Source organism: Engystomops pustulosus, chromosome 7, assembly GCF_040894005.1.
Source record: "Engystomops pustulosus chromosome 7, aEngPut4.maternal, whole genome shotgun sequence".
Lineage (NCBI taxonomy): Eukaryota > Metazoa > Chordata > Amphibia > Anura > Leptodactylidae > Engystomops > Engystomops pustulosus.
This window is the reverse complement of record NC_092417.1, coordinates 183,274,667-183,295,873: the sequence shown is the minus strand read 5'-3', so window position 1 is coordinate 183,295,873 and position 21,207 is coordinate 183,274,667. Positions and strand designations below refer to the sequence as shown.

General features: G+C 45.6%; 1 protein-coding gene and 1 long non-coding RNA gene across 14 annotated transcripts in view; one reads left to right on the top strand and one right to left on the bottom strand.

Moving 5' to 3' along the window:
• The window catches only part of SOX6 (SRY-box transcription factor 6), a 522,737-nt gene that overhangs the window by 67,005 nt on the left and 434,525 nt on the right, over positions 1 to 21,207 (top strand). For all 11 annotated transcript variants that reach the window (XM_072119160.1, XM_072119159.1, XM_072119157.1 and 8 more), the window contains exon 2: positions 18,119 to 18,184. The gene's annotated coding sequence lies outside the window, so the exon portion shown is untranslated. The remainder of the gene's footprint in view (positions 1 to 18,118; positions 18,185 to 21,207) is intronic.
• The window catches only part of LOC140071425 (uncharacterized), a 106,759-nt gene that overhangs the window by 73,644 nt on the left and 11,908 nt on the right, over positions 1 to 21,207 (bottom strand). The window contains exon 1 of one of the 3 annotated variants that reach the window (XR_011849131.1): positions 19,266 to 19,397. The exons of the other annotated variants lie outside the window; for them this stretch is intronic. This is a non-coding gene — a long non-coding RNA (uncharacterized lncRNA). Of the gene's footprint in view, positions 1 to 19,265; positions 19,398 to 21,207 lie in introns of those variants that run through there. 3 annotated transcript variants of the gene reach the window in all.

The window sequence follows — 21,207 nt, the reverse complement described above, 5'->3', positions numbered from 1 at the left end:
GTACAGGGGAGGGAGTAATACAGTGTATATAATAATAACATATAGTATATAATATACCGGGAGCACAGGGGGAGCTGTGATATATGTACAGGGATTGGGAGTAATACAGTGTATATAATAATAACATATAGTATATAATATACCGGGAGCACAGGGAGAGCTGTGATATATGTACAGGGGATGGGAGTAATACAGTGTATATAATAATAACATATAGTATATAATATACCGGGAGCACAGGGGGAGCTGTGATATATGTACAGGGGAGGAGTAATACAGTGTATATAATAATAACATATAGTATATAATATACCGGGAGCACAGGGGGAGCTGTGATATATGTACAGGGGAGGAGTAATACAGTGTATATAATAATAACATATAGTATATAATATACCGGGAGCACAGGGGAGAGCTGTGATATATGTACAGGGGAGGAGAGTAATACAGTGTATATAATAATAACATATAGTATATAATATACCGGGAGCACAGGGGAGCTGTGATATATGTACAGGGGAGGAGTAATACAGTGTATATAATAATAACATATAGTATATAATATACCGGGAGCACAGGGAGAGCTGTGATATATGTACAGGGGATGGAGTAATACAGTGTATATAATAATAACATATAGTATATAATATACCGGGAGCACAGGGGGAGCTGTGATATATGTACAGGGGAGGAGAGTAATACAGTGTATATAATAATAACATATAGTATATAATATACCGGGAGCACAGGGGGAGCTGTGATATATGTACAGGGGAGGAGTAATACAGTGTATATAATAATAACATATAGTATATAATATACCGGGAGCACAGGGGGAGCTGTGATATATGTACAGGGGAGGAGTAATACAGTGTATATAATAATAACATATAGTATATAATATACCGGGAGCACAGGGGGAGCTGTGATATATGTACAGGGGAGGAGTAATACAGTGTATATAATAATAACATATAGTATATAATATACCGGGAGCACAGGGGGAGCTGTGATATATGTACAGGGGAGGGAGTAATACAGTGTATATAATAATAACATATAGTATATAATATACCGGGAGCACAGGGGGAGCTGTGATATATGTACAGGGGAGGAGTAATACAGTGTATATAATAATAACATATAGTATATAATATACCGGGAGCACAGGGGAGCTGTGATATATGTACAGGGGAGGGAGTAATACAGTGTATATAATAATAACATATAGTATATAATATACCGGGAGCACAGGGGGAGCTGTGATATATGTACAGGGGAGGAGTAATACAGTGTATATAATAATAACATATAGTATATAATATACCGGGAGCACAGGGGGAGCTGTGATATATGTACAGGGGAGGAGTAATACAGTGTATATAATAATAACATATAGTATATAATATACCGGGAGCACAGGGGGAGCTGTGATATATGTACAGGGGAGGAGTAATACAGTGTATATAATAATAACATATAGTATATAATATACCGGGAGCACAGGGGGAGCTGTGATATATGTACAGGGGAGGAGTAATACAGTGTATATAATAATAACATATAGTATATAATATACCGGGAGCACAGGGGGAGCTGTGATATATGTACAGGGGAGGAGTAATACAGTGTATATAATAATAACATATAGTATATAATATACCGGGAGCACAGGGGGAGCTGTGATATATGTACAGGGGAGGAGTAATACAGTGTATATAATAATAACATATAGTATATAATATACCGGGAGCACAGGGGGAGCTGTGATATATGTACAGGGGAGGAGTAATACAGTGTATATAATAATAACATATAGTATATAATATACCGGGAGCACAGGGGGAGCTGTGATATATGTACAGGGGAGGAGTAATACAGTGTATATAATAATAACATATAGTATATAATATACCGGGAGCACAGGGAGAGCTGTGATATATGTACAGGGGAGGAGTAATACAGTGTATATAATAATAACATATAGTATATAATATACCGGGAGCACAGGGGGAGCTGTGATATATGTACAGGGGAGGAGTAATACAGTGTATATAATAATAACATATAGTATATAATATACCGGGAGCACAGGGGGAGCTGTGATATATGTACAGGGGAGGAGTAATACAGTGTATATAATAATAACATATAGTATATAATATACCGGGAGCACAGGGAGAGCTGTGATATATGTACAGGGGAGGAGTAATACAGTGTATATAATAATAACATATAGTATATAATATACCGGGAGCACAGGGGGAGCTGTGATATATGTACAGGGGAGGAGTAATACAGTGTATATAATAATAACATATAGTATATAATATACCGGGAGCACAGGGGGAGCTGTGATATATGTACAGGGGAGGAGTAATACAGTGTATATAATAATAACATATAGTATATAATATACCGGGAGCACAGGGAGAGCTGTGATATATGTACAGGGGAGGAGTAATACAGTGTATATAATAATAACATATAGTATATAATATACCGGGAGCACAGGGAGAGCTGTGATATATGTACAGGGGAGGAGTAATACAGTGTATATAATAATAACATATAGTATATAATATACCGGGAGCACAGGGAGAGCTGTGATATATGTACAGGGGAGGAGTAATACAGTGTATATAATAATAACATATAGTATATAATATACCGGGAGCACAGGGGGAGCTGTGATATATGTACAGGGGAGGAGTAATACAGTGTATATAATAATAACATATAGTATATAATATACCGGGAGCACAGGGGGAGCTGTGATATATGTACAGGGGAGGGAGTAATACAGTGTATATAATAATAACATATAGTATATAATATACCGGGAGCACAGGGGAGCTGTGATATATGTACAGGGAGGGAGTAATACAGTGTATATAATAATAACATATAGTATATAATATACCGGGAGCACAGGGGGAGCTGTGATATATGTACAGGGGAGGAGAGTAATACAGTGTATATAATAATAACATATAGTATATAATATACCGGGAGCACAGGGAGAGCTGTGATATATGTACAGGGGAGGAGAGTAATACAGTGTATATAATAATAACATATAGTATATAATATACCGGGAGCACAGGGGAGCTGTGATATATGTACAGGGGAGGAGTAATACAGTGTATATAATAATAACATATAGTATATAATATACCGGGAGCACAGGGGGAGCTGTGATATATGTACAGGGGAGGAGTAATACAGTGTATATAATAATAACATATAGTATATAATATACCGGGAGCACAGGGGGAGCTGTGATATATGTACAGGGGAGGAGTAATACAGTGTATATAATAATAACATATAGTATATAATATACCGGGAGCACAGGGGGAGCTGTGATATATGTACAGGGGAGGAGAGTAATACAGTGTATATAATAATAACATATAGTATATAATATACCGGGAGCACAGGGGAGCTGTGATATATGTACAGGGGAGGAGTAATACAGTGTATATAATAATAACATATAGTATATAATATACCGGGAGCACAGGGAGAGCTGTGATATATGTACAGGGGAGGAGTAATACAGTGTATATAATAATAACATATAGTATATAATATACCGGGAGCACAGGGGGAGCTGTGATATATGTACAGGGGAGGGAGTAATACAGTGTATATAATAATAACATATAGTATATAATATACCGGGAGCACAGGGGGAGCTGTGATATATGTACAGGGGAGGAGTAATACAGTGTATATAATAATAACATATAGTATATAATATACCGGGAGCACAGGGGGAGCTGTGATATATGTACAGGGGAGGAGTAATACAGTGTATATAATAATAACATATAGTATATAATATACCGGGAGCACAGGGGGAGCTGTGATATATGTACAGGGGAGGAGTAATACAGTGTATATAATAATAACATATAGTATATAATATACCGGGAGCACAGGGGGAGCTGTGATATATGTACAGGGGAGGAGTAATACAGTGTATATAATAATAACATATAGTATATAATATACCGGGAGCACAGGGGAGCTGTGATATATGTACAGGGGAGGAGTAATACAGTGTATATAATAATAACATATAGTATATAATATACCGGGAGCACAGGGGGAGCTGTGATATATGTACAGGGGAGGGAGTAATACAGTGTATATAATAATAACATATAGTATATAATATACCGGGAGCACAGGGGGAGCTGTGATATATGTACAGGGGAGGAGTAATACAGTGTATATAATAATAACATATAGTATATAATATACCGGGAGCACAGGGGGAGCTGTGATATATGTACAGGGGAGGAGTAATACAGTGTATATAATAATAACATATAGTATATAATATACCGGGAGCACAGGGGAGCTGTGATATATGTACAGGGGAGGAGTAATACAGTGTATATAATAATAACATATAGTATATAATATACCGGGAGCACAGGGGGAGCTGTGATATATGTACAGGGGAGGAGTAATACAGTGTATATAATAATAACATATAGTATATAATATACCGGGAGCACAGGGGGAGCTGTGATATATGTACAGGGGAGGAGAGTAATACAGTGTATATAATAATAACATATAGTATATAATATACCGGGAGCACAGGGGAGAGCTGTGATATATGTACAGGGGAGGAGTAATACAGTGTATATAATAATAACATATAGTATATAATATACCGGGAGCACAGGGGGAGCTGTGATATATGTACAGGGGAGGAGTAATACAGTGTATATAATAATAACATATAGTATATAATATACCGGGAGCACAGGGAGAGCTGTGATATATGTACAGGGGAGGAGAGTAATACAGTGTATATAATAATAACATATAGTATATAATATACCGGGAGCACAGGGGGAGCTGTGATATATGTACAGGGGAGGAGTAATACAGTGTATATAATAATAACATATAGTATATAATATACCGGGAGCACAGGGGGAGCTGTGATATATGTACAGGGGAGGAGTAATACAGTGTATATAATAATAACATATAGTATATAATATACCGGGAGCACAGGGAGAGCTGTGATATATGTACAGGGGAGGGAGTAATACAGTGTATATAATAATAACATATAGTATATAATATACCGGGAGCACAGGGAGGAGCTGTGATATATGTACAGGGGAGGAGTAATACAGTGTATATAATAATAACATATAGTATATAATATACCGGGAGCACAGGGGGAGCTGTGATATATGTACAGGGGAGGAGTAATACAGTGTATATAATAATAACATATAGTATATAATATACCGGGAGCACAGGGGGAGCTGTGATATATGTACAGGGGAGGAGTAATACAGTGTATATAATAATAACATATAGTATATAATATACCGGGAGCACAGGGGGAGCTGTGATATATGTACAGGGGAGGAGTAATACAGTGTATATAATAATAACATATAGTATATAATATACCGGGAGCACAGGGGGAGCTGTGATATATGTACAGGGGAGGAGTAATACAGTGTATATAATAATAACATATAGTATATAATATACCGGGAGCACAGGGGGAGCTGTGATATATGTACAGGGGAGGAGTAATACAGTGTATATAATAATAACATATAGTATATAATATACCGGGAGCACAGGGGGAGCTGTGATATATGTACAGGGGAGGAGTAATACAGTGTATATAATAATAACATATAGTATATAATATACCGGGAGCACAGGGGGAGCTGTGATATATGTACAGGGGAGGAGTAATACAGTGTATATAATAATAACATATAGTATATAATATACCGGGAGCACAGGGGGAGCTGTGATATATGTACAGGGGAGGAGTAATACAGTGTATATAATAATAACATATAGTATATAATATACCGGGAGCACAGGGGGAGCTGTGATATATGTACAGGGGAGGAGTAATACAGTGTATATAATAATAACATATAGTATATAATATACCGGGAGCACAGGGGGAGCTGTGATATATGTACAGGGGAGGAGTAATACAGTGTATATAATAATAACATATAGTATATAATATACCGGGAGCACAGGGGGAGCTGTGATATATGTACAGGGGAGGAGTAATACAGTGTATATAATAATAACATATAGTATATAATATACCGGGAGCACAGGGGGAGCTGTGATATATGTACAGGGGAGGAGTAATACAGTGTATATAATAATAACATATAGTATATAATATACCGGGAGCACAGGGAGAGCTGTGATATATGTACAGGGGAGGAGTAATACAGTGTATATAATAATAACATATAGTATATAATATACCGGGAGCACAGGGGGAGCTGTGATATATGTACAGGGGAGGAGTAATACAGTGTATATAATAATAACATATAGTATATAATATACCGGGAGCACAGGGAGAGCTGTGATATATGTACAGGGGAGGAGTAATACAGTGTATATAATAATAACATATAGTATATAATATACCGGGAGCACAGGGAGAGCTGTGATATATGTACAGGGGAGGAGTAATACAGTGTATATAATAATAACATATAGTATATAATATACCGGGAGCACAGGGGGAGCTGTGATATATGTACAGGGGAGGAGTAATACAGTGTATATAATAATAACATATAGTATATAATATACCGGGAGCACAGGAGGGAGCTGTGATATATGTACAGGGGAGGAGTAATACAGTGTATATAATAATAACATATAGTATATAATATACCGGGAGCACAGGGAGAGCTGTGATATATGTACAGGGGAGGAGTAATACAGTGTATATAATAATAACATATAGTATATAATATACCGGGAGCACAGGGGGAGCTGTGATATATGTACAGGGGAGGAGTAATACAGTGTATATAATAATAACATATAGTATATAATATACCGGGAGCACAGGGGGAGCTGTGATATATGTACAGGGGAGGAGTAATACAGTGTATATAATAATAACATATAGTATATAATATACCGGGAGCACAGGGGGAGCTGTGATATATGTACAGGGGAGGAGTAATACAGTGTATATAATAATAACATATAGTATATAATATACCGGGAGCACAGGGGGAGCTGTGATATATGTACAGGGGAGGAGTAATACAGTGTATATAATAATAACATATAGTATATAATATACCGGGAGCACAGGGGGAGCTGTGATATATGTACAGGGGATGGGAGTAATACAGTGTATATAATAATAACATATAGTATATAATATACCGGGAGCACAGGGGGAGCTGTGATATATGTACAGGGAGGAGTAATACAGTGTATATAATAATAACATATAGTATATAATATACCGGGAGCACAGGGGGAGCTGTGATATATGTACAGGGGAGGAGTAATACAGTGTATATAATAATAACATATAGTATATAATATACCGGGAGCACAGGGGGAGCTGTGATATATGTACAGGGGAGGAGTAATACAGTGTATATAATAATAACATATAGTATATAATATACCGGGAGCACAGGGGGAGCTGTGATATATGTACAGGGGAGGAGTAATACAGTGTATATAATAATACATATAGTATATAATATACCGGGAGCACAGGGGGAGCTGTGATATATGTACAGGGGATGGGAGTAATACAGTGTATATAATAATAACATATAGTATATAATATACCGGGAGCACAGGGGGGCTGTGATATATGTACAGGGGATGGAGTAATACAGTGTATATAATAATAACATATAGTATATAATATACCGGGAGCACAGGGGGGCTGTGATATATGTACAGGGGATGGAGTAATACAGTGTATATAATAATAACATATAGTATATAATATACCGGGAGCACAGGGAGAGCTGTGATATATGTACAGGGGAGGAGTAATACAGTGTATATAATAATAACATATAGTATATAATATACCGGGAGCACAGGGGGAGCTGTGATATATGTACAGGGGAGGAGTAATACAGTGTATATAATAATAACATATAGTATATAATATACCGGGAGCACAGGGGGAGCTGTGATATATGTACAGGGGATGGGAGTAATACAGTGTATATAATAATAACATATAGTATATAATATACCGGGAGCACAGGGGGGGCTGTGATATATGTACAGGGATGGGAGTAATACAGTGTATATAATAATAACATATAGTATATAATATACCGGGAGCACAGGGGAGCTGTGATATATGTACAGGGGAGGAGTAATACAGTGTATATAATAATAACATATAGTATATAATATACCGGGAGCACAGGGGAGCTGTGATATATGTACAGGGGAGGAGTAATACAGTGTATATAATAATAACATATAGTATATAATATACCGGGAGCACAGGGGGAGCTGTGATATATGTACAGGGGAGGAGTAATACAGTGTATATAATAATAACATATAGTATATAATATACCGGGAGCACAGGGGGAGCTGTGATATATGTACAGGGGAGGAGTAATACAGTGTATATAATAATAACATATAGTATATAATATACCGGGAGCACAGGGGGAGCTGTGATATATGTACAGGGGAGGAGTAATACAGTGTATATAATAATAACATATAGTATATAATATACCGGGAGCACAGGGGGAGCTGTGATATATGTACAGGGGAGGAGTAATACAGTGTATATAATAATAACATATAGTATATAATATACCGGGAGCACAGGGGGAGCTGTGATATATGTACAGGGGAGGAGTAATACAGTGTATAAATAATAGCCATATAGTATATAATATACCGGGAGCACAGGGGGAGCTGTGATATATGTACAGGGGAGGAGTAATACAGTGTATATAATAATAACATATAGTATATAATATACCGGGAGCACAGGGGGAGCTGTGATATATGTACAGGGGAGGAGAGTAATACAGTGTATATAATAATAGCATATAGTATATAATATACCGGGAGCACAGGGGGAGCTGTGATATATGTACAGGGGATGGGAGTAATACAGTGTATATAATAATAACATATAGTATATAATATACCGGGAGCACAGGGAGAGCTGTGATATATGTACAGGGGATGGGAGTAATACAGTGTATATAATAATAACATATAGTATATAATATACCGGGAGCACAGGGGGAGCTGTGATATATGTACAGGGGAGGAGTAATACAGTGTATATAATAATAACATATAGTATATAATATACCGGGAGCACAGGGGGAGCTGTGATATATGTACAGGGGAGGAGTAATACAGTGTATATAATAATAACATATAGTATATAATATACCGGGAGCACAGGGGGAGCTGTGATATATGTACAGGGGATGGGAGTAATACAGTGTATATAATAATAACATATAGTATATAATATACCGGGAGCACAGGGAGAGCTGTGATATATGTACAGGGGAGGAGTAATACAGTGTATATAATAATAACATATAGTATATAATATACCGGGAGCACAGGGGGAGCTGTGATATATGTACAGGGGATGGGAGTAATACAGTGTATATAATAATAACATATAGTATATAATATACCGGGAGCACAGGGGGGGCTGTGATATATGTACAGGGGAGGAGTAATACAGTGTATATAATAATAACATATAGTATATAATATACCGGGAGCACAGGGGGAGCTGTGATATATGTACAGGGGAGGAGTAATACAGTGTATATAATAATAACATATAGTATATAATATACCGGGAGCACAGGGGGAGCTGTGATATATGTACAGGGGAGGAGAGTAATACAGTGTATATAATAATAACATATAGTATATAATATACCGGGAGCACAGGGAGAGCTGTGATATATGTACAGGGGAGGAGAGTAATACAGTGTATATAATAATAACATATAGTATATAATATACCGGGAGCACAGGGAGAGCTGTGATATATGTACAGGGGAGGAGTAATACAGTGTATATAATAATAACATATAGTATATAATATACCGGGAGCACAGGGAGAGCTGTGATATATGTACAGGGGAGGAGTAATACAGTGTATATAATAATAACATATAGTATATAATATACCGGGAGCACAGGGGGAGCTGTGATATATGTACAGGGGAGGAGTAATACAGTGTATATAATAATAACATATAGTATATAATATACCGGGAGCACAGGGGGAGCTGTGATATATGTACAGGGGAGGAGAGTAATACAGTGTATATAATAATAGCATATAGTATATAATATACCGGGAGCACAGGGGGAGCTGTGATATATGTACAGGGGAGGAGTAATACAGTGTATATAATAATAACATATAGTATATAATATACCGGGAGCACAGGGGGGGCTGTGATATATGTACAGGGGAGGAGTAATACAGTGTATATAATAATAACATATAGTATATAATATACCGGGAGCACAGGGGGAGCTGTGATATATGTACAGGGGAGGAGTAATACAGTGTATATAATAATAACATATAGTATATAATATACCGGGAGCACAGGGGGAGCTGTGATATATGTACAGGGGAGGAGTAATACAGTGTATATAATAATAACATATAGTATATAATATACCGGGAGCACAGGGAGAGCTGTGATATATGTACAGGGGAGGAGTAATACAGTGTATATAATAATAACATATAGTATATAATATACCGGGAGCACAGGGGGAGCTGTGATATATGTACAGGGGAGGAGTAATACAGTGTATATAATAATAGCATATAGTATATAATATACCGGGAGCACAGGGGGAGCTGTGATATATGTACAGGGGAGGGGAGTAATACAGTGTATATAATAATAGCATATAGTATATAATATACCGGGAGCACAGGGGGAGCTGTGATATATGTACAGGGGAGGAGTAATACAGTGTATATAATAATAACATATAGTATATAATATACCGGGAGCACAGGGGGAGCTGTGATATATGTACAGGGGAGGGGAGTAATACAGTGTATATAATAATAGCATATAGTATATAATATACCGGGAGCACAGGGGGAGCTGTGATATATGTACAGGGGAGGAGTAATACAGTGTATATAATAATAACATATAGTATATAATATACCGGGAGCACAGGGGGAGCTGTGATATATGTACAGGGGAGGAGTAATACAGTGTATATAATAATAACATATAGTATATAATATACCGGGAGCACAGGGGGAGCTGTGATATATGTACAGGGGAGGAGAGTAATACAGTGTATATAATAATAACATATAGTATATAATATACCGGGAGCACAGGAGGAGCTGTGATATATGTACAGGGGAGGAGTAATACAGTGTATATAATAATAACATATAGTATATAATATACCGGGAGCACAGGGGGAGCTGTGATATATGTACAGGGGAGGGGAGTAATACAGTGTATATAATAATAACATATAGTATATAATATACCGGGAGCACAGGGGGAGCTGTGATATATGTACAGGGGAGGAGTAATACAGTGTATATAATAATAACATATAGTATATAATAATCTGGAGACCTCCTTTATAGTGTTACTTGTGCCCTTCCATGTGTCGGCTGCAGATGTGCCTTGGGGCAGTTCACAGACAGGTAGCAGAGGTGCTGACCTCACCAGAACGTTAAGTAAACAGACGTGTGTAATCTCCGCGCGTTATACGGATTTATAGACTTGGATTTGTTAATCAAAAATGAACGTGGAAGTGGAGATTGATGACATTTTCCTATGTCCTTATGGATAATTTGACTGGCAAAAACCTGCGCAGGGGGCGGAGCCGGCCCACAGTAACCCCGTCACTTCTGGATCCTTCATTCTATTCTCCTCATGTGATAGAAAATCAATCACAAAACTCACATTTCTGTCGGAGCTCGGATTATGGGATTAGTGGGAGGTGTAAGAGCGGCCATAGAAGTCCTGGAGGTCTCTGATCTCACACACACACTTACCTGCCATGCAGAGACTTATCTGATATGGAGATTAGATAGTGAGCTCCTGGGGTCAGGGATGATGGGAGTGATACATTGTGCGTGATGGCTAGTCCTGGGGGCTAGGATGATGAGAGTGATACATTGTGTGTGATGGCTAGTCCTGGAGGCTGGGATGATGGGAGTGATACATTGTGTGTGATGGCTATTCCTGGAGGCTGGGATGATGGGAGTGATACATTGTGTGTGATGGCTAGTCCTGGAGGCTGGGATGATGGGAGTGATACATTGTGTGTGATGGCTATTCCTGGAGGCTGGGATGATGGGAGTGATACATTGTGTGTGATGGCTATTCCTGGAGGCTGGGATGATGGGAGTGATACATTGTGTGTGATGGCTAGTCCTGGGGGCTAGGATGATGGGAGTGATACATCATTGTGTGTGATGGCTATTCCTGGAGGCTGGGATGATGGGAGTGATACATTGTGTGTGATGGCTATTCCTGGAGGCTGGGATGATGGGAGTGATACATTGTGTGTGATGGCTATTCCTGGAGGCTGGGATGATGGGAGTGATACATTGTGTGTGATGGCTAGTCCTGGAGGCTGGGATGATGGGAGTGATACATTGTGTGTGATGGCTATTCCTGGAGGCTGGGATGATGGGAGTGATACATTGTGTGTGATGGCTATTCCTGGAGGCTGGGATGATGGGAGTGATACATTGTGTGTGATGGCTTGTCCTGGAGACTGGGATGATGGGAGTGATACATTGTGTGTGATGGTTAGTCCTGGAGGCTGGCATGATGGGAGTGATACATTGTGTGTGATGGCTAGTCCTGGGGGCTAGGATGATGGGAGTGATACATTGTGTGTGATGGCTATTCCTGGAGGCTGGGATGATGGGAGTGATACATTGTGTGTGATGGCTATTCCTGGAGGCTGGGATGATGGGAGTGATACATTGTGTGTGATGGCTATTCCTGGAGGCTGGGATGATGGGAGTGATACATTGTGTGTGATGGCTAGTCCTGGAGGCTGGGATGATGGGAGTGATACATTGTGTGTGATGGCTATTCCTGGAGGCTGGGATGATGGGAGTGATACATTGTGTGTGATGGCTATTCCTGGAGGCTGGGATGATGGGAGTGATACATTGTGTGTGATGGCTAGTCCTGGAGACTGGGATGATGGGAGTGATACATTGTGTGTGATGGTTAGTCCTGGAGGCTGGCATGATGGGAGTGATACATTGTGTGTGATGGTTAGTCCTGGAGGCTGGGATGATGGGAGTGATACATTGTGTGTGATGGCTATTCCTGGAGGCTGGGATGATGGGAGTGATACATTGTGTGTGATAGCTAGTCCTGGAGGCTGGGATGATGGGAGTGATACATTGTGTGTGATGGCTATTCCTGGAGGCTGGGATGATGGGAGTGATACATTGTGTGTGATGGCTAGTCCTGGAGGCTGGGATGATGGGAGTGATACATTGTGTGTGATGGCTATTCCTGGAGGCTGGGATGATGGGAGTGATACATTGTGTGTGATGGCTAGTCCTGGGGGCTGGGATGATGGGAGTGATACATTGTGTGTGATGGCTAGTCCTGGAGGCTGGGATGATGGGAGTGATACATTGTGTGTGATGGCTATTCCTGGAGGCTGGGATGATGGGAGTGATACATTGTGTGTGATGGCTATTCCTGGAGGCTGGGATGATGGGAGTGATACATTGTGTGTGATGGCTATTCCTGGAGGCTGGGATGATGGGAGTGATACATTGTGTGTGATGGCTAGTCCTGGAGGCTGGGATGATGGGAGTGATACATTGTGTGTGATGGCTATTCCTGGAGGCTGGGATGATGGGAGTGATACATTGTGTGTGATGGCTAGTCCTGGAGGCTGGGATGATGGGAGTGATACATTGTGTGTGATGGTTAGTCCTGGAGGCTGGGATGATGGGAGTGATACATTGTGTGTGATGGTTAGTCCTGGAGGCTGGGATGATGGGAGTGATACATTGTGTGTGATGGCTATTCCTGGAGGCTGGGATGATGGGAGTGATACATTGTGTGTGATGGCTATTCCTGGAGGCTGGGATGATGGGAGTGATACATTGTGTGTGATAGCTAGTCCTGGAGGCTGGGATGATGGGAGTGATACATTGTGTGTGATGGCTAGTCCTGGAGGCTGGGATGATGGGAGTGATACATTGTGTGTGATGGCTAGTCCTGGAGGCTGGGATGATGGGAGTGATACATTGTGTGTGATGGTTAGTCCTGGAGGCTGGGATGATGGGAGTGATACATTGTGTGTGATGGTTAGTCCTGGAGGCTGGGATGATGGGAGTGATACATTGTGTGTGATGGCTATTCCTGGAGGCTGGGATGATGGGAGTGATACATTGTGTGTGATGGCTAGTCCTGGAGGCTGGGATGATGGGAGTGATACATTGTGTATGGGTCTATTAGGGATTTTTGGGATTTCTTGTGTCCGGGGAGAGGTGGTCCTGAGCCCCATCACCCTCCCTGCAGTCTCTGACCATTCTCATTGCCCCCGCCTGGATGTGCCCCCTCCTCGTAGTGTAACTCATGCAGAAAGTGTGAGGTGCGATCACAGCCGGAGGGAATGTTACTTCTGCCGGACAATGTGTCTCATGTCACCAGGACACAGATTGTTACACTTACCCGTCTCCATTATTCCAGCCCTGATACTACAGTAATACAGTATTAACCCATCAGCGGCCATGTACACGCTGCAGGTACCATACACGAGCTGTAGTGGGCGCCGCTCATCCCTACAGATCTGCTCAGTGTAATCCAGAGAACGTGACATAATTTCTCCAGAATGAGATTACAGCGCTGATCCTTCACACGACTTCTGCTGCAGATGTGGAGCTAATCCGGGATCATAGAATATATACACGTACATTCAGGACTCTAGAAAAGATGGGTGACAGCCTATCCCGCTGCTGCTCGAGCTGTCACCCAGATTATATGCATCTGGATGTGACATAAACCTCAGTTATATCTCACCCTTAGCTTTTACTCCACCTCCAGGATGATGATTTAGGACGACCTCAGGATTTATACCTCCTGGGCACCCCCAAGAGCTGGACGCTGCTGCGCCTCTTACTCTGGGGGTCTTTACTAGGGACCTCTCACTCTGATTAGGGTTCCCTGCTCCTCCTGAAGACCCCCAATAGCTGGACGCTGCTGCGCCTCTTACTCCAGGGGTCTTTACTAGGGACCTCTCACTCTGATTAGGGTTCCCTGCACCTCCTGAAGACCCCCAAGAGCTGGACGCTGCTGCGCCTCTTACTCTGGGGGTCTTTACTGTTCCTTGGCTCGCTCTCACACCGTTTCCCAGATCCCGTGCTCCTTTGTTTCCACATAAACCGTAATTGTGCTCATGTTTTAGAGCAAACAATATAATTAAACTACCTGGTCGCTCGGTGCCGCAGCAGAGGTGGTCGCTCGGTGCCGCAGCAGAGGTGGTCGCTGGCTGCCGCGGCAGAGGTGGTCGCTGGCTGCCGCGGCAGAGGTGGTCGCTGGCTGCCGCGGCAGAGGTGGTCGCTGGCTGCCGCGGCAGAGGTGGTCGCTCGATCCAGTGCAGAGAGGACGGGGCCACAACATTACATACCTGCAGGGTCTGGGGGCCTCGTATACAGACCTCACCGCGATTATTTTGGTGTTTGTGGCTCCAATGTGTGGATGTAATGGTTCTCAGAGTGTTAGATGTGGTGGGAGCAGGGTGGTCTCTCGTTTCCTGATTTGTATTCATTTACCATTTGTTATATAATTCTAAGAAAGATATGAAAGATAATTCCCCCCACCACCCTCCTACTCGCCCCACCCCTGTGTCAGAGGACCTCCCTACTCGCCCCACCCCTGTGTCAGAGGACCTCCCTACTCGCCCCACCCCTGTGTCAGAGGACCTCCCTACTCGCCCCACCCCTGTGTCAGAGGACCTCCCTACTCGCCCCACCCCTGTGTCAGAGGACCTCCCTCCTGCCCCACCCCTGTGTCAGAGGACCTCCCTACTCGCCCCACCCCTGTGTCAGAGGACCTCCCTACTCGCCCCACCCCTGTGTCAGAGGACCTCCCTACTCGCCCCACCCCTGTGTCAGAGGACCTCCCTACTCGCCCCACCCCTGTGTCAGAGGACCTCCCTACTCGCCCCACCCCTGTGTCAGAGGACCTCCCTACTCGCCCCACCCCTGTGTCAGAGGACCTCCCTACTCGCCCCACCCCTGTGTCAGAGGACCTCCCTACTCGCCCCACCCCTGTGTCAGAGGACCTCCCTACTCGCCCCACCCCTGTGTCAGAGGACCTCCCTACTCGCCCCACCCCTGTGTCAGAGGACCTCCCTACTCGCCCCACCCCTGTGTCAGAGGACCTCCCTACTCGCCCCACCCCTGTGTCAGAGGACCTCCCTACTCGCCCCACCCCTGTGTCAGAGGACCTCCCTACTCGCCCCACCCCTGTGTCAGAGGACCTCCCTACTCGCCCCACCCCTGTGTCAGAGGACCTCCCTACTCGCCCCACCCCTGTGTCAGAGGACCTCCCTACTCGCCCCACCCCTGTGTCAGAGGACCTCCCTACTCGCCCCACCCCTGTGTCAGAGGACCTCCCTACTCGCCCCACCCCTGTGTCAGAGGACCTCCCTACTCGCCCCACCCCTGTGTCAGAGGACCTCCCTACTCGCCCCACCCCTGTGTCAGAGGACCTCCCTACTCGCCCCACCCCTGTGTCAGAGGACCTCCCTACTCGCCCCACCCCTGTGTCAGAGGACCTCCCTACTCGCCCCACCCCTGTGTCAGAGGACCTCCCTACTCGCCCCACCCCTGTGTCAGAGGACCTCCCTACTCGCCCCACCCCTGTGTCAGAGGACCTCCCTACTCGCCCCACCCCTGTGTCAGAGGACCTCCCTACTCGCCCCACCCCTGTGTCAGAGGACCTCCCTCCTGCCCCACCCCTGTGTCAGAGGACCTCCCTACTCGCCCCACCCCTGTGTCAGAGGACCTCCCTCCTGCCCCACCCCTGTGTCAGAGGACCTCCCTACTCGCCCCACCCCTGTGTCAGAGGACCTCCCTACTCGCCCCACCCCTGTGTCAGAGGACCTCCCTACTCGCCCCACCCCTGTGTCAGAGGACCTCCCTACTCGCCCCACCCCTGTGTCAGAGGACCTCCCTACTCGCCCCACCCCTGTGTCAGAGGACCTCCCTACTCGCCCCACCCCTGTGTCAGAGGACCTCCCTACTCGCCCCACCCCTGTGTCAGAGGACCTCCCTACTCGCCCCACCCCTGTGTCAGAGGACCTCCCTACTCGCCCCACCCCTGTGTCAGAGGACCTCCCTACTCGCCCCACCCCTGTGTCAGAGGACCTCCCTACTCGCCCCACCCCTGTGTCAGAGGACCTCCCTACTCGCCCCACCCCTGTGTCAGAGGACCTCCCTACTCGCCCCACCCCTGTGTCAGAGGACCTCCCTCCTGCCCCACCCCTGTGTCAGAGGACCTCCCTCCTGCCCCACCCCTGTGTCAGAGGACCTCCCTCCTGCCCCACCCCTGTGTCAGAGGACCTCCCTCCTGCCCCACCCCTGTGTCAGAGGACCTCCCTCCTGCCCCACCCCTGTGTCAGAGGACCTCCCTCCTGCCCCACCCCTGTGTCAGAGGACCTCCCTCCTGCCCCACCCCTGTGTCAGAGGACCTATATCAGCTGGTCCCCTGTATCGGCCGCTCTCCCCCAGGCCCCCGTGTCTGTGTATCGGCCTCTGTCCCCCCGGCCCCCGTGTCTGTGTATCGGCCGCTCTCCCCCAGGCCCCCGTGTCTGTGTATCGGCCGCTCTCCCCCAGGCCCCCGTGTCTGTGTATCGGCCGCTCTCCCCCAGGCCCCCGTGTCTGTGTATCGGCCGCTCTCCCCCAGGCCCCCGTGTCTGTGTATCGGCCTCTGTCCCCTGGCCCCTGTATCTGTGTATCGGCCGCTCTCCCCCCGGCCCCTGTATCTGTGTATCGGCCGCTCTCCCCCCGGCCCCCGTATCGGCCTCTGTCCCCTGGCCCCTGTATCTGTGTATCGGCCGTTGTTCCCCCCGGCCCCTGTATCTGTGTATCGGCCGTTGTTCCCCCCGGCCCCTGTATCTGTGTATCGGCCGCTGTCCCCCCGGCCCCTGTATCTGTGTATCGGCCCCCGTATCTGTGTATCGGCCGCTCTCCCTGTGTCAGTGATTGAGCTGCCTCTCATTGCTGTCTCTCTTCTCTCCGCAGATCACTTTCATGAGTTCTCAGGCAGCAGAGCAGTGACTTGTGGCCTCTCCGCTTCCATCACTCTATGTAAGTAGCACAGATTGTCCCATGGGGAAAGTTTATCTTTTTGTTTCCTGAATGAACGTTTTTGGGGAATGTGTCTCCTTGTGGAGGGAAATGCATCAGTGTGAGAACTACTGGTGGGCAGCTCTGTGCCCGACTATGGAGGAGCCTGGGGACATGATATATCAGCCCAACCTGTCACATGTCACCCAGCAGGATTCAGTGCACAGCAGGGTTAGGATGAGCGGACAGTGGTTATTGTGATGTATAAGAGTCTATGGACAGGTGTCTGGTGGGCTTGTCCTGTGTGCGGGGGCGGGTTCTCTTGATGGACCGCCCCTGCTCTGTCTGGGGTGGAGTGTTATCATATCTCAAGTAAAGAGAAAAAGTTGTAATAAAATGTACAAAATAATCTTTGATGTCTGCAGATGCTCATTATATCACTTCATGTGTGGGCGGTGGCTTCCTGCTGTGTGGGCGGTGGCTTCCTGCTGTGTGGGCGGGGGCTTCCTGCTGTGTGGGCGGGGGCTTCCTGCTGTGTGGGCGGGGGCTTCCTGCTGTGTGGGCGGGGGCTTCCTGCTGTGTGGGGGGGTTTTCCTGCTGTGTGGGTGGGGTCTTCCTGTTTTGTGAGTAGGTCGTTCCTACTATGTGGGGGGCTCTTCTTGCTGTGTAAGCGCTGTGAGACACTTTTCCCGGGCACCTATCTTTCCCAGTGGGTGGGCGGGCGAGCACCTTTCTTCCCCAGTGGGTGGCAATCTTCCTTCCCCAGAGGGCGGGCAGGCAGGGATCTTTATTTCCCTGTGGGCGGTCATGCAGGGATCTTTATTCCCCAGTGGGCGGGCACCTTTATTCCCCAGTGGGCGGGCACCTTTATTCCCCAGTGGGCAGGCATCTTTATTCCCCAGTGGGCGGGCACCTTTATTCCCCAGTGGGCGGGCACCTTTATTCCCCAGTGGGCGGGCATCTTTATTCCCCAGTGGGCGGGCTCTTACTCCTGATTGGTGATGTTCAGTTAGATATAGATCCTGCAGATGCATGTTGTATTACTGCGTCCTGAGCAGGGAGCAGGGTCTCCAGCAGCACAGAGTATTTCAGGAGACGTTACCTGAGATGACCCCGGTCGGCTGATGTCATGCATTGTTGCTGCTTGTAAGCTGAGCCTGGGGGGCAGGCTGCACATGACGCCGGTGCCAGCGGGGGGCGCTATTTCCAGCTATGGACAATAACACGGCCTGTGCTGTTTTGGGCCGAGCGGCTCAGCCTGTAAGTTACACCTGAAATTGGAGAGAATGCGTGAGATATATTTATAGCGGCGCTCTCCATCTGCACTCCGCCGCTCACAGCTTCTCCCTTGTCTGCACAATGCACCTGTTCTGTATTATTTATGTCCCTGCAAATATGTTCCCCTAACAAAACCCACTCCGCCTGCCGGGAGAGGGCTCAAGTGTCTGCAATCACTGCCTGCAGCTCCAGAGCTGCACTCACTGTGCTGCTGGTGGACACAGAGGACACTAGTCACCTCCAGAGCTGCACTCACTGTGCTGCTGGTGGACACAGAGGACGCTAGTCACCTCCAGAGCTGCACTCACTGTGCTGCTGGTGGACACAGAGGACACTAGTCACCTCCAGAGCTGCACTCGCTGTGCTGCTGGTGGACATGGAGGACACTAGTCACCTCCAGAGCTGCACTCACTGTGCTGCTGGTGGACACAGAGGACACTAGTCACCTCCAGAGCTGCACTCACTGTGCTGCTGGTGGACATAGAGGTAACTAGTCACCTCCAGAGCTGCACTCACTGTGCTGCTGGTGGACACAGAGAGGAAACTAGTCACCTCCAGAGCTGCACTCACTATGCTGCTGGTGGACATGGAGGACACTAGTCACCTCCAGAGCTGCACTCACTATGCTGCTGGTGGACACAGAGGACACTAGTCACCTCCAGAGCTGCACTCACTGTGCTGCTGGTGGACACAGAGAGGAAACTAGTCACCTCCAGAGCTGCACTCACTATGCTGCTGGTGGACATGGAGGACACTAGTCACCTCCAGAGCTGCACTCACTATGCTGCTGGTGGACACAGAGGACACTAGTCACCTCCAGAGCTGCACTCACTATGCTGCAGGTGGACACTAGTCACCCCAGAGCTGCACTCACTATGCTGCTGGTGGACACAGAGGACACTAGTCACCTCCAGAGCTGCATTCACTATTCTGCTGGTGACCTAGAGGACACAAATTCACCAGTCAGAACACTAGTCACCTTCAGATCTGCGCTCACAATAGATGATACACTGAAGTAGAGCAATTTTTGCAGAGATCCAGAGTCGGGAAGGTGTAGAGTCCTGTGGAGTGAAATCAGGTGGATTGTGGATGCAGCTTTGTCTGTGACTAGAGTATGACACATGAATAGACTCTGGAGGTTTTGCGGTGTAAATGATCCTTGCACTTGGGCTGATGACCTCACCTGATGACATCACAGTGCGGGGAGCGGGTGGGACGGGCCGGCTGTGCTCCCCACACGTTTGTAGCGCGGTGCGGGGGACGAGCGGTGACAGGAGGTCTCGCAGCGGGTGTGTGCGCTGTCATCCTGCTGATTTATTACCTGCCCCGGATTATAGGAGCCAGGAACAGCCACGTATTGTGAGGGGGACGCTGGTGGTCCGCGGGTGACATCATCAGCTCAGGTGTCACCTGAGGGAGCAACAGTCTGCAGTCCCGGGATCACTGGTGTAATAATCTGCAGCCTATAGCTGTATGTATCTGAGCAGTTAGAGGGAGCAATGCTCTGCAGATCTGTCCCGGGATCACTGGTGTAATAATCTGCAGCCTATAGCTGTATGTGTCTGTGAGCAATACTCTGCAGGTCAGATGTGTAATGCTCTGCAGTTCACTACATATGGAGCGATGTCTGGGATTCTCTGCATGAATATGGATAAGACACTCCAGGAATAATCGTCCACCTAACACACTGCACCAGACCCTCAGCCGCATCCCAGCAACACTTCAGCTTCATCTCACAACCACTCCAAGTATTCCTGCTATTAGAG